Below are 14,679 nucleotides of genomic sequence, written 5' to 3'. Positions count from 1 at the left end.
TAAGGCAGAGTTCCAACCATTTCGGCTAAGACTGACTTCCTAGGATCAGGACCCCACCACCTTCCCGAGTGCTAACCCTGTAAACCTGTTGCACATCAATAAATTGAGGACATTTTATTTTATAAAAGGATTGGTCTATTATGAATTGGAAATTTAAAAAAAAAAACCAAAATACCCTGGGTCCTTCACCTCAGATAATCTAAGAAGCACTGTGTTAGAACCCGGTCAGGTAGAAGTTGTACATTCTCCCAGACCCTTCTAACTCAGGGCTGGGCTGGGGGTGAACATCCCCCTCACTTTCCAGTGAGACTCTGAGATCATCTCTCCTCTATCCTTGTGTAAGATCTCCTATTCCTCTGAGTTTCATATCATCCAACAATAGCTCTTCCCACTCCTCTTCACTATCAGCTACTCATCTCCCCAACATACCTCTTCACTATCAGCTACTCATCTCCCCAACATACCCTCTTCACTCACTGAAGAACCTGCTCACAGATTCTTCTTCATCCCAAGTCCTGCCAGCCTCCCACGTGACATAATTATGGATATAAAGGCCTAATATCCCAGCCTCTTAGCTCATTGACCTTCTCATCTTCAGAGACTGCTGCCTCCACTCCCATTTCAGCTACCAACTCTCATGGCCATCACCCAGACATTGTCAACACTTGCAACTGCTTCACCTCTGGAATATGAAATGCATACATCACACTCTGACCACAAGTACATCCATCCAGCTCTCATTCATTACACCTGTTCTTTGCCCTCAAAAATCCCTTGATCCTACTTTTCACCTGTTCAACTGCTGTTGCCTTCACCGTTCTTCCCTATCTAGTTCATAGATTTCATCATTCCTCACTTCAACCATTCTCTTACAGATACCTTCAACTCACTTGCCCCACTGCCTTTACATCACTCCCAAGTGCAAATCCCAACCCTGGCTCAATCCAACTATATAACATTGGACCATTGGACATGGCTAGAGAAAAATCATCCATTGGATTGGTGCCACAATAAATTCACACTGTCCAAAATATCTGAGTCACAGAAAAACCAACACAATATTGAAGGAGAAGAACAAAGTTGGAGGACTGATGCTACCCGACTTGAAGACTTACTATAAAGCTACAGTAATCAAGACAGTGTGGTACTGATGAAAGAATAAACAGATCAATAGAACAGAAAAGAGAGCCCAGAAATAGATCAACAGAAATATAGTCAACTGATCTTTGACAAAGGAGCAAAGGTAATACAATGGAGCAAGACAGTCTTTTCAACAAATGGTGCTGGAACAACTGGACATGCAAACAAATGGAATTAGACACAGACCTTATATCCTTCACAAAAAAGAACTCAAAATGGATCACAGACCTAAATATAAAATGCAAAACTATAAAACTCCTAGAAGACAACATAGGAGAAAATCTAGATAACCTTGGGTTTGGCAATGACTTTTTAGATGCAACACCAAAGGCACAATCCATGAAAAATGAGAACTGATAAGCTGGACTTCATTAAAATTAAAAACCCGTTCTGTGAAAGGCACTGTCAAGAGAATGAAAAGACAAGCCAAAGACTGGAAGTAAATATTTGCAAAGGACATATCTGATAAAGGACTGTTATCCAAAATATAACAGAAAGAACTCTTAAGAACTCTTAAAACTCAACAATAAGAAAATGAACAACCTGATTAAAAAATGGGTAAGAGATCTGAGCAGACACCTTACCAAAGAAGATATACAGATGGCAAATAAGCATATGAAAAGGTGCTCCACATCCTGTATCAATAGGACAATGCAAATTAAAACAATGAGATATCACTATACACCTATGAGAATAACCAAAAATCCAGAACACTGACAACACCAAATGCTGGCCAGGAGGTGGAGCGACAGGAACTCTCATTCTTTGCAGGTGGGAATGCAAAAAACAGCCCCTTTGGAATACAGTTTGGCAGTTTTTTACAAAACTAAACATACTCTTACCATACAACCCAGCAATTGTGCTCTCTGGCATTTACTCAAAGTAATTGAAAACTATGTCCACATAACAACGTGCACACAGATGTTTATAGCAACTTTATTCATAATTGCCAAAATTTGGATGCAACCAAGATGTCCTTCAGTAGGTGAATGGATAAACTGTGGTACATCCAGACAATGGAATGTTATTCAGCACTAAAAAAAAAAGCTATCAAGCCATGAACAGACATGAAAGAAACTTTGAAAGAAGCCAATCAGGCTACATATTATATGATTCCAACTACATGACATTCTGGAAAAGGCAAAACTATGGGGACAGTAAAAAGATCAGTGGTCATCAGAGATTGGGGGGGAAGAGAGATGAACAGGCAGAGCACAGAGAATTTTTAGAGCAGTGAAACTATTCTGCTACTAAAATGACATAATGGTGGGTACAAGTTATTATACATTTGCCCAAACCCATAGAATGTATAACAACAAGAGTAAATCCTGATGTAAACTATGGATTTGGGGTGATAATCATGTGTCAATGTAGGTTCATCTACTTTAACAAATGTACCACTCTGGTGGTGGGGGATGTTGATAACGGGGGAGGCTATGCATGTGAGGGCAGGAGGCATATGGGAAACCTCTGTACCTTCCACTCAACTTGGCTGGGAACCTAAAACTACTCTAAAAAATAAAGTCTATTTTAAAAAATCTGGGTCATGCTGCCTGACAATTCTCCTGTATTTCCCTGCTCAGTTCTCTCCACCATCATCCACAATGGCTATTTCAAATCTCTGACCCCCCACTGCCTTCCTCTTCTCTCTCAGCAAATGACCCTGCCTCCTACTTCTTAGACAAAATGAAGTAATCAGATGGGAACTACCTCAACTTCTCACACCAAATCTACCTCCTTCTGCATCCTTCTTTTCCTCCTGTTACAACGAAAGAACTATCTTTCCTTCTTTGTAAAGTCAGCTTTTCTACCTGGGTCACATCTTTTTTTTTTTTTTTTTTTACCTTCTCAATAAATTCCCTCTTCTTTCTGCAGTATCTTCAACCTCTCCCTCTCTACCTTCCCCTTCACAATAGCATTTAAACTAGCTCACTGATCTTTGCAAGACCTTCCCTGCCTCCTTTCTGCCCCTCTCTGCCACTTCAGAGCTAAATATCTTCTTTGTTTAATCCTATGCAGCTTCACAATGACTTTTATTTAAATAGGTATTGATTATACATTTTATGAAACTCCAAAGGTACAGAAGCGTATACAGTGAAAAGTCTCTCTCCTACTCCTAGCCACACTGTACTATCCAGAGATGTTCTACCAGGGCCAAAACTATAAAAAGAATTTTTTTGAGTTGCTGTGTACACTTTCTCACCCACTGCTGCAGTCTGATTTTAGTCCCCACCTTCTCTAAAACAGACTTCACTGATATCTTGACCTCCTTACTGAAACATGCAATAAGTACTTCCTTCCTTTATCTCATTTGACCTCCTAGCAGCATTACCACAGTGCTGACCCTGTGTTCTCTCTACTTGACTTCCATAACACCCCATTTGTCCGGGGTCCATCCCTCCAGCTAACATTTAATGAGCATCTGCCAGGCCCTGGTCTAGGTGCTGGAGAGACAAAGACACAGAACAAAGCATACAAAAATCCCTGCCCTCATGGAGCTGACAATCTAGTGCGTGAAGCAGACAAGAAGCAAGATAAATCAGGGTAACCAGTGAAATATATTGTACGTTAGATAGAGGAGTTAAGTAGAAAAATAAAGCAGGAAGGGGAATATGTATGCATGTATATGTAAGTATACATACACACACTGGGTGGTGAGGGGAATGACAGTGGTGTTGAAATTTTGGGTAGGGAAGCCAGGGAAGGACTCACTGACAAAACAATTTTTGTATAAAGACCTGAAGGGAGTAAAGGAGCAAGCCATATGTATATGAGGGAAGAGCATCCCAATTAGAACAGCAAGTACAAAAGCCCTGTGGCAGGAGTGTGCCTAGACGAGGACAGTGTTCTGGAATAGAGAGAGCAAAGGGGACAATAATAGGTCAGAAAGGCTCACGCAGTAGAGTCCTGTAGGCCAGGGGTCCCCAACCCCCGGGCCTTGGACCAGTACCGGTCTGCGGCCTGTTAGGAACCGGGCCGCAGAGCAGGAGGTGAGTGGCGAGCAAGCGGAAGCTTCATCTGCCGTTCCCCATCGCTCCCCATCGTGCACATTACTGCCTGAATCATCCCCCTCCAACCCCGGTCCGTGGAAAAACTGTCTTCTATGAAACCGGTCCCTGGTGCCAAAAAGGTTGGGGACCACAGCTGTAGGACATCATAAAGGACTTTGGCTTTACCTAAGTGAAGAACTGGGTGGAATCCACCAGAGGATTATGAGCAGGGATGTGATGTGATCTTAATTATGTGTCTGGCTGCTCTGTTTCCCAGTGCATTCTTTTTCTCCTGCCCACTCCTTAAATGTTGACATTTCTTAGGTCCTCTTTTCTAGGCTCTCTTTTCTCCTCACTTTCTCTCATTGGTTTCACTAACTCTCAGGGCTCCATGTGCCCTCTATATAACTATAACTGCAAGCCAGATCTCTTTGCAGAGTTTCAGACCCTCTCTTGAAATTTCTCCTGGATATTTCTACTGGATAGCCCACTTACATAGTACTTCAAATTTAACACGTCCAATTCAATTTCTCCCCCTGCTTGGCCCCTAAACCTGCTCCCTCTCTAAGGCACCATAACCTTACCAGGTGTTTAAGCCAGAAACCTGGCAGCCACTGATGACTTGCCTCTCACCTTCTCCCTCCACTACACCCTGAGTAGGTATTCAAGCTCAGGACTGTAGACTTTAGGGCCAGACTGCCTGGGTTTACAGCCTAGCTATACTTTCCACTTACTACCTGTGAGATCTTAGGCAAGTTACTTAACTCTATGTCTCAGTTTCTTCGTCTCTAAGGTGGGGATAAAAATTTGTATGTGTATTATAATGTTGCTCTCAAAAGTAAATGAGTTAATTTATATAGTGTTTAGAACACTGCCTGGTACAGAGCAAGTGTTCTGTATGTGATGCTATTATCATCCAAGTTATCACCATGTCCTATCACTTCTATCTCCTAACTGGCCATCAGTTGTATCCTTCTGTCATCCTCACTGCCCCTGCCCTAATCCAGGCCACTATTATCTCTAACTGGGATTACTATCCTGTCCTCCTAACTGGGCTCCTGGCCTCTACTCTGTCCTCACCCAAATGGCTCTCCACAGTACAGCCAAAGTGATCTTTTTAAAATGTAAATTTGATCCTGTCAACCCTTGTTCAAAACCCCTCACATGCTTCCTATTTTTCTTAAGGTAAAGTATAAACTTATCATGGCCTAAAAGACCCCACCTCTTGCCCTTCACACATAGCATAGGCTATAAAATTTGTGGGGCTGGTGCAAATGAAAATCAGGAGCCCCCAGTTGACAAAGAAAAGCTATTTCCTCTCTTCCATGATCTCTCTCAACTTGCCGTGGGGCTTTTTATTTGTTAATTACTGTCATGTTCCCTTGGGCATGGGGATACTCAAGGGGCAAGCGCAGGCCCTCACAGGCACTCAGGGGCCACGCGCTATGACTTAGTGTGCAGGGTGCATGCACCTGACCCTGACTCTCCAGCACCTGCACCCAGGCCCCGCAACCCAGGCAGCCAGTCGAGAATCCATTCAGGGAGGCAGCAAGAGGTAGGACCACAGGTGAGCTAAAGCTCTAGGTCCCCAGGACAAACTCCACTGTCCCTGGAACCTCACATACAAAACACAAATTCAAAGGTAAAATTATTAAGAATTGCAAGACTACAACCACAGAGCATTAAACTTCAAGCATGGGCATGGGGCCCCCTTCCAAATATGAGGCTGTGTGTGACTACAGCGGTCACACACCCATGAAGCCAGCCCTGCTCTAAAACCCAGCTCGACTCTCAGCACCATGCTCTTTCTGGTCTCTGGGACTCATCACACATGGCTCCCTGTGCCTAGAACATTCCTTCCCTTCCTCTTCCCTACTGCCATGCCTCGCCCCCCTAACTATCCATATTTCAGCACTCACCCTGCAGACTTGCAACTGCCCATTTACTTGCTATCTGCCCCTACTACATACAGCAGACAGCATCTCTTGTTCACCCCAAGTCCTCACCTTATCCATCTCCCAGTCTTGCTTTATTTATTATTCAACCCAATTCATTGCGCTAGATAATATCTCACATCAGGAAGGCATATGGATGAAAATCAGGCTTCTGGCTGCACTGTCTCAGTAATTATTACCTGGACCAAGGTTCCTAAATGCTGTTTTGCTTCCTTAGTAAAGAGGACAATTATCACAGCACCAGGTCTCAAGATTAAGATGAATTATCCCCAACATGTGCCACAGAACCTGGCACATGGTAGGAACTCAGTATTTGGATGTAAGTGGGTGCATAAATTCAATAAATATTGACTGAAAATAGCTACTGCCCTCATGGAGTGGACATTCTAGAGGGGGAGACAGATGGTACCAAAACAGTTTCATAAGGGCTATAGTAAATAAAGTATATTTACTTTATTTATAAAGTAAATAAAGCAGGGTAAGGGGATGGTGAGAGAATTTGAAGCCTGCCTAAAAGGAGTTGAGGAGAAAAGTGAACTGTGAATATGTTATCACACATATATTAACACATCTAATCTCTACAACAAATCAGGGCATTCTGTACAGTATTTAGAGGCACAAAGTGCAGACTTGGGAGCCAAACTGCCTGGGTTTAAATCTCACCTCTGCCACTTACTAGCTGTGTGAACTTAGGCAATTTATTTAACTTTGCTGTGCCTCAGTTTCTGCATGTATAAAAGAAGAATATTAATAGTACCCCACCTCATAGAGTTGTTAGGCTTAAATGAGCTAAAGTAGGTAAAGAACTGAGAGTACTTGGGACAAAGTATTAGCTATCATCATTATTAATATTATTCTAATTTAACAGATAAGAAATCTGAGTGGTTAAGGAACTTTTTGGTCATTACAAAACTAATAAATAGCAGAGCAGGATAAAAATCCAGATCCATCTGACTCCACTATACCACTACAATACATAACTAGAATATAATGTGGGGTTACTAGTAGAGTCAAGTGCTATGAGAGCACAAAAGTGGGCATTCAATCCTTCCAGGGATGTGGAACTGAGGTGGGGGCTGAGGACTGGAGAAGCTTGAGAGGTGACAAGATTGCCCAGGATCCTGTCTAGCTTCTTATCTGCTCAACCTCTGCTCTCTGAGGATTCCCAAAGAGCCAGGTCCTGTCACCACCTGTGCCTTGGAAAAACAATGTCTTCATTCATCAATAAAGAGGAAAAAGAACATATTTTACCCTTCTTCATTATTCAAAAAATATCAGAAAATCCAAGTCAATTTCTAGTTTCCTGCAACACCTTGATCAGGCCAAGCACAATGTATAAAAACATGGATGACCCATCCCGAGATGCTGAGGCACCCACCATTCGCACCAGTGGCCCCCCTGCCTCCAAGCACATAGGACTTGGAGAAGTACAAAGGATACTGAGCAAGTTTCAGTGCACCAGGGATGTTTCTTTTTGTTCTACCCAGTCCCTGGCACATAAGTTTGCCAATAACAGGCTTCACTAAATGCTGGATGCACCAACAGAATCACTCCATGTGCACTGACATGCAAGCAAACAGGCTGTAATCTCTATCTCCCAAAAAACCCAACCAAACAAAAAATCCTCTTGTGACCCCTTCTGTCACTGCCCTGTTACTCTATTCCCCTGTATACCAAAACTCCTCAAAACAGAGTCATCCTTGAGTCCTTTCACAACTCCAATCCAATCTGTCAGCAAATCCTGTATCAATATACATTCAAAATCCAACCACTTCTCATCACCACTGACTCCAGTCCAAGTCACCATTGCCTAATTAGACCAGTGTTTCTCAAATATTCGGGCACATCAGAAACACCTGGAGGGCTTGTTAAGACAGATTCCTAGGCCTCATCTCCAGAGATCCTGATTTGGTAGATCTGGGGTGGGGCCCAGAAACGTGCATTTCTAACAAGGTTGTGAGTGATGCTGATGCTGCTGGTGCAGGGACCACATTTTAAGAAATAATGATCTACAGTGATCCCCAAACTCTCCCTGCTTCATCCCATACTCACCTTGAGTCTGTCCTCACAACAGCCAAAGCCTAAACCAGATCACAACTCTCCTTTGCTCAAAATCCTTCTATGGCTCCCATCCTATCTGGAGTGAAAACCAAGTTCTTACAATGGCCCATAGGACCCTATACCTGTGGTTCTCAAACTTTAGTGTGCATCAGAATCACCTGGAAGCCTTGTTAAACCATAGATTCCTGGGCCCCACCAGGAATTGGCAGGTCTGGGGTAGGACAATGGAATTTGCCTAACCAGTTTCCAGGTGATGCTGATCCTGCTGGTCCTACTTGGAGAACCACTGCCCTACATGATTTGCACCCCCACCCCCACCCCCCCAGCCCCTATCATCAGCTTCTACTACTCTCCCCTCACTCTGTCTAATAACACTGGTTCCTTTGCTATAAGGGGAATAGTAACATGTCAGGTGTGCTCCCCACTCAGTGATGCCTCTGTTTCCAAAAATATTTTCATTTAGCTCCCATAACTCAGTGCTGGGCATCATGCCTATCAGACCTGATCTGAATTTTCATAATACTCCTCTTGGATACTGACCACCCATCCTTTGGTACATGTTTGCCATCCCAAATTTCTTCTAGGTGGGTTGGGGCAAAACTTATGCTGCCCCACTGGTGAAGGAATTCTGATTCCTTCTGTTGTTCTGTATTCTGATTGTGGTGGTTACATGAATCTACAAGTGTGATAAAATTGTATAGAACTAAATACACATACACACACACAAATGAGTGCATGTAAAACTGGTGAAATTGAAATAAGATTGGTGGATTGTACCAAGGTCAGTTTCTTGCTTTTGATATTGTACTGTAGTTATATAAGATATCACCATGGGGGAAACTGGGTAAAGGTACAAAGGCCCTCCACATACATTTTTTGCAACTTCCTATGAATCTATAATTATTAAAAAATAAAATTTATTTTTTTTAAATATGTCACTCCAAGAGACATCCTGTGAGCCCTGACAGAGCAGGCTGTCCTTCTGATACTTCTAACTCCACACCCTATAAGACTTTCTCCAGGGCAGGGATTCTGCAGCCCATACATTGTATCATAGTAAACCCTGAATATGAATGCTAGGCCCTCTCTTCCCTTTGCTACACACTCCTAAAGCTGTGTAGCAGCTGCTTCAGCTGCTTCAAAAAGCGTGATGTCCATTTTAACCTGATTTCACTTTGAACAAAAATGTGGAGTGTGTGTGAGTTTATAAGCCTGATTTTCTCTATCTCCCACAACACCTTGAAAATGGCTTAACCTGAACAGTGCTTTATACTACCTATAGTATTATATCCTATAGCAAGAGTCCAAGGGACCCAGGTTTGACTTGTGGTTGAGCAACTAACTGGCTATGTAGCTCTGAGCAAGCTATTTAGCCTCATGAGAGAAAATAATAGCTCCAAAGAGCTATTTTAAAGATTAATTGGTCACTTCTGGTTCTGGAATAATGGAGTAAACACACTTCTCGCTATTACTCCCACTAAATACAGCTAAAAATCTTGGACATTAAAAAAAAAAAGGTAAGACGACTCTGAAAGATGGAGAGAAGGCAGCCTGACTAGATGACAGCAGGATCTGAAGTAGTGAGTGCCAACAGAGAGCAACTGGGGGAACCTGGACTTCCACTCCTACCTGGCAGTAAAGAAGTAGTACCCCCTTCCCCTGCCACTGAAGTGCAGTGTCTGAAGAGGCTCGCAAAAACATATGATATAATAATATCCAGAATCTCATAACATAATACCCAAAATATTCAAGATATAATGAAAATAATCACTCATCATATCAAGAACAAGAAAAATCACAACTTGAATGAGCAAAGAAAATCAATCTCAACAATGAGATGGCACAGATGTTGGAATTATCTGATAAGGATTTTAAAGGAGCAACCACAAAAATGCTTCAAAGAACAATTACAAACATGCCTGAAACAAATGAATAAATAAAAAGTGTTAGCAAAAAATAGAATCTCTGCAAAGAAATAGAAGATATAGAAAAGAACCAATGGCACTTCTAGAAAAAACTATAGTAACTTAAATGAAAACTCACTGCGTGGGCTCAATAGCAGAATGTAGACAACAGAGAAAAAAAATAGTAAACCTGAAGATAGAACAATAGAAATTATCCAATCTGAACAACAGAAAGAAAACAGACTGAACTACGAACAACTATAAGTCAACAAATTGGACAACCTAGAAGAAATAGATAAATTCTTAGAAATATACAACCTGCCAAGACTGAATCGGGAAGAAATAGAAAATTTGAAGAGACGAGTTACTAGTAAGGAAATTGAATTGGTAATAAAAAAAAAAAAACACCCAACAAAGAGAAACCTAGGACCAGATGGCTTCACTGGTGAATCTTACCAAACATTTAAAGAAGAATTACCACCAATTTTTCTCAAACTCTTTAAAAAAATCAAAGACAAGGGAACACTCCAGAACTCATTTTATGAGGCCAGCATTACCCTGATACCAAAGCCAGATAAGGACACTACAAGAAAAGAAAACTACAGGCCAATATCCCTGATGAATACACATGGGAAAATTCTCAATAAAATACTAGCAAACTGAATTCAGCAGCACACTAAAGGGAACATTTCCCATGATCAAATGGGATTTATCCTTAAAATACAAAGCTGGTTCAACATAAGCAAATCAATAAAGGTGACACATCACATTTAATAGAATGAAAGAAAAAAGTGATCTCAAAAGAAGATGCAGAAAAAACATCTGACAAAATTCAGCACTTATTCATGATTAAAAAAAACACTCAATGGGGTACAGAAGAAATGCACCTCAACATAATAAAGGCCATATATGACAAGCCTAGAGCTAACATCAGACTCAATGGTGAATGGTTGAAAGCTTTTCCTCTAAGATCAGGAACAAGACAAGGGTGCCCACTCTCACCACTTCTATTCAACAGAGTACTGGAAATCCCAGCCAGAGCAATCAGTCAAGGGGAAAAAAAGGCATCAGAATTGACAAGGAAGAAGGAAGAAGGAAAATTATCTCTATTTGCAGATGACATGATTTTATATATAGAAAATCCTAAAAATTCCATCCAAAAACTGTTAGAGCTAATCAATGAATTATGTAAAGTTGCAGGATAAAAAAATTAACATGCAAAAATCAATAGCATCTCTATACACTAAAAACACATTGTCTAAAAAAGAAATAAAGAAAACAATCCCATTTACAATAATGTCAAAAACTATAAAATATTTAGGAATAAATTTAACCAAGAAGGTGAAAGATCTCTACACTGAAAACTACAAGACATCAATGAAAGAAACTGAGGAAAACACAAAGAAATGGAAAGAGATCCTGTGTTCATGGATTGGAAGAATCAATACTGTTAAAATGTCGACACTACCCAAAGCCATCTATAGATTCAAAACAATCCTTATCAAGATTCCAACAGTATTTTTTTACAAAAGTAGAAAAAACAATCTTCAAATTCATATGGAATCACAAGGGATCCAGAATAGCCAAAGCAATCCTGATAAAGAAGAAGAAAGTGGGAAACATCACATTTCCTGATTTCAAACTGTATTATAAAGCTACAGTAATCAAAACAGAATGGTACTGGCATAAATACAGACACATAGACCAATGGAACAGTATCGAGAGCCCAGAAATAAACCCATGCATACACAGTCAAATAATATTTGACAAGGGAGCCAAGAACACTCAGTGGAGAAAAGACAGTCTCTTCAGTGAATGGTGCTGGGAAAACTGGATATTCACATGTAAAAGAATGAAAACAGACCCCTGACTTACACAACTCACAAAAATTAACTCAAAATGGATTAAAGAGTTAAATGTAAGACCTGAAACCATGAAACCTCTAGAAGAAAACAGGAAAAAAGCTCCTTAACATGCATCTTGGCAATGATATTTTGGATATGACATCTAAAGCACAAAGTGACAAAATCAAAAATAAATTAAAAATTTAGTTTGACCACATCAAACTAAAGTTTCTGCACAGCAAAAAAGAAAGAAATCATCAAAATAAAAAGGTAACCTATGGAATAGGAGAATATACTTGCAAATCATATGTTAAATAAGAGGTTAATATTCAAAATAAATGAAGACCTCATACAGCCCAATAGCAAAAAAAAAAAAAAAAGTCTGGTTATAAGTGGGCAGACTAACTGAATAGGTATTTTTACAAAGAAGACATACAAATGGCCAACAGGTACATGAAAAGGTGCTCAACATCACTAATCATCAAGGAGATGCAAACCTAAACCACAGTGAGATATCATCTCACACCCATTATAATGGCTTATCAAAAAGACAAGGGATAACAAATGTTGGTGAGGACACGGAGAAAAGGGAACCTTTGTGCACTGCTGGGATTGCAAACTGGTGCAGCCACTTACAGTATGGAAATTCCTCAAAAAATTAAAAATATAACTATCATATGATCCAGCAATTCCACTTCTAGGTATCTATCTGAAAGAAACAAAAACTGTGTTAAAGAGATACCTGCACCTCCATATCCACTGCAGACTTATTTATAATAACTGAACCATGGAAACAACCTAAATGTCCATCAAAAGATGAATGGATAAAAAAATGTAATATATGTATATATAAATACACCACACACACACACACACACACACACACACACACACACACACACACACACAATGGAGTACTATTCAGTCATAAAAAAGAAGAAAATCCTGACATTTGCAACAACACGGACAGCCCTTGAAGGCATTATGCTAAGTGAAGTAAGTCAGACAAAGGCAAATATTCTATGATCTCACTTACATGTGAAATCTAAAAAAACAAAACCCAAACTCATAGAAAAAGTGAGATTTGTGGTTACCCTCCAGAGGTGGGGGTGGGGTGGGAGAAGTGGATGAAGGTGGTCAAAAGGTACAAACTTCCACTTATAAGATATATAAGTACTGAGGATGTAATGTACAACATGATGACTACTGCCGTATAGTTTGTTTATTTTGTTTTGTTTTGTTTTCAGTACGGGGGCCTCTCACTGTTGTGGCCTCTCCCGTCGCGGAGCACGGGCTCCGGACGCGCAGGCTCAGCGGCCATGGCTCACAGGCCCAGCCGCTCCGCGGCATGTGGGATCTTCCCGGACCGGGGCACAAATCTGTGTCCCCTGCATCGGCAGGTGGACTCTCAACCACTGCGCCACCAGGGAAGCCCACTGCTGTATAGTATATTTGAAAATTGCTAAGAGTAAATCCTAAAACTTCTCATCACAAGCAAAAAAACTTATTTTTCTTTCTTTCTCTCTTATTTGTACCTATATGGGATGATGGATGTTAACTAAACTTATTGTGGTAATCATTTCACAATATATGTATATGTAATTCAAGTCATTATACTCTATACCTTAAACTTAAACAGTACTATATGTCAATTATATCTCAATAAAACTGAAGGAAAATAGATTGAAAAAAAATGAACAGCGCTTCAGCAACAAAGAAATCCACACTGAGAAACAGCAATAATCAGGAAATTCCCTGGTGGTCCAGTAGTTAGGACTCAGAGCTTTCATTGCTGTGGCCCAGGTTCAATCCCTGGTTGGGGAACTAAGATCCCACAAGCCATGCAGTGTGGCCCCCAAAAAATAGCATAATCAAAATCCTGAACACCAAAGACAAAGGAAAGATCTTGCTATCAGTGAGAAAAATGACATTTCCCAAAGGAAAACACCAATTTAAATGACACAGGATCTCTCATCAGAAACCATGGTGGCCAAAAGGAAGTAGCACAAGTTTTCAAGGACTGAAAGAACTGGAAACACAGAATCTGATATTAAATGAAAAGACCCTTCAGGAATTCAAGGGGAAATCAAGACATTCTCATATGAAGGAAAACTAAGAGTATTTGTTGCCAGTAGACCAATTCTAAAAGCATGGCTAAAGGAAGTTCTTTAAACAGAAAGGAAATGATAAAAGAAGGACTCTTAGGAACACTAGGAAGTAAGCAAGAACAAGGGAAAGAGTGAAAATATGGGTACATACAATATACTTTCCTTCTCCTCGAGTTTTCTAAATCATGTTTGAGAGTTGAAGCAAAAATTGTAACACTATATGATATGGTTCTCAATGTATGTAGGTGAAATACTTAAGATAATTATAGCAGGGGAGCGTAAATTTAAAGGAAAGCAAGGTTTCTACTCTTCACTCAAACCGGTAAAATGTCAATACCAGTTGATTACACTCAAAAACATTATAGATACATCAAAATGGAATTCTTGAAAAGATTTAAGTAACCCAAAGGAAAGCAGAAGAAAGAAAACAGAATGAACAGAGGGAACAAACAGAAAACAAAAAAATAAAATGACTAACTTATGCCCTAACATATCAATAACTGCATTAGGTATATATGGTCAAAATATACCAATTAAAAGATATTGGCAGCTTGAGAACGAAAAATGGAGCTGGAGGAATCAGGCTCCCTGACTTCAGACTATACTACAAAGCTACAGTAATCAAGACACTATGGTACTGGCACAAAAACAGAAATATAGATCAATGGAACAGGATA

General features: G+C 40.4%; 1 protein-coding gene across 5 annotated transcripts in view; it reads right to left on the bottom strand.

Annotated features, from left to right (window-relative positions):
• The window catches only part of PHF8 (PHD finger protein 8), a 99,610-nt gene that overhangs the window by 75,638 nt on the left and 9,293 nt on the right, over positions 1-14,679 (bottom strand). The gene's annotated exons all lie outside the window — the stretch shown is intronic.

The sequence above is a fragment of the Pseudorca crassidens genome, chromosome X (genome assembly GCF_039906515.1).
Source record: "Pseudorca crassidens isolate mPseCra1 chromosome X, mPseCra1.hap1, whole genome shotgun sequence".
Classification (NCBI taxonomy): Eukaryota; Metazoa; Chordata; class Mammalia; order Artiodactyla; family Delphinidae; genus Pseudorca; species Pseudorca crassidens.
The sequence above is the reverse complement of the archived record's forward strand: the minus strand, read 5'-3'. Positions and strand labels throughout refer to the sequence as shown.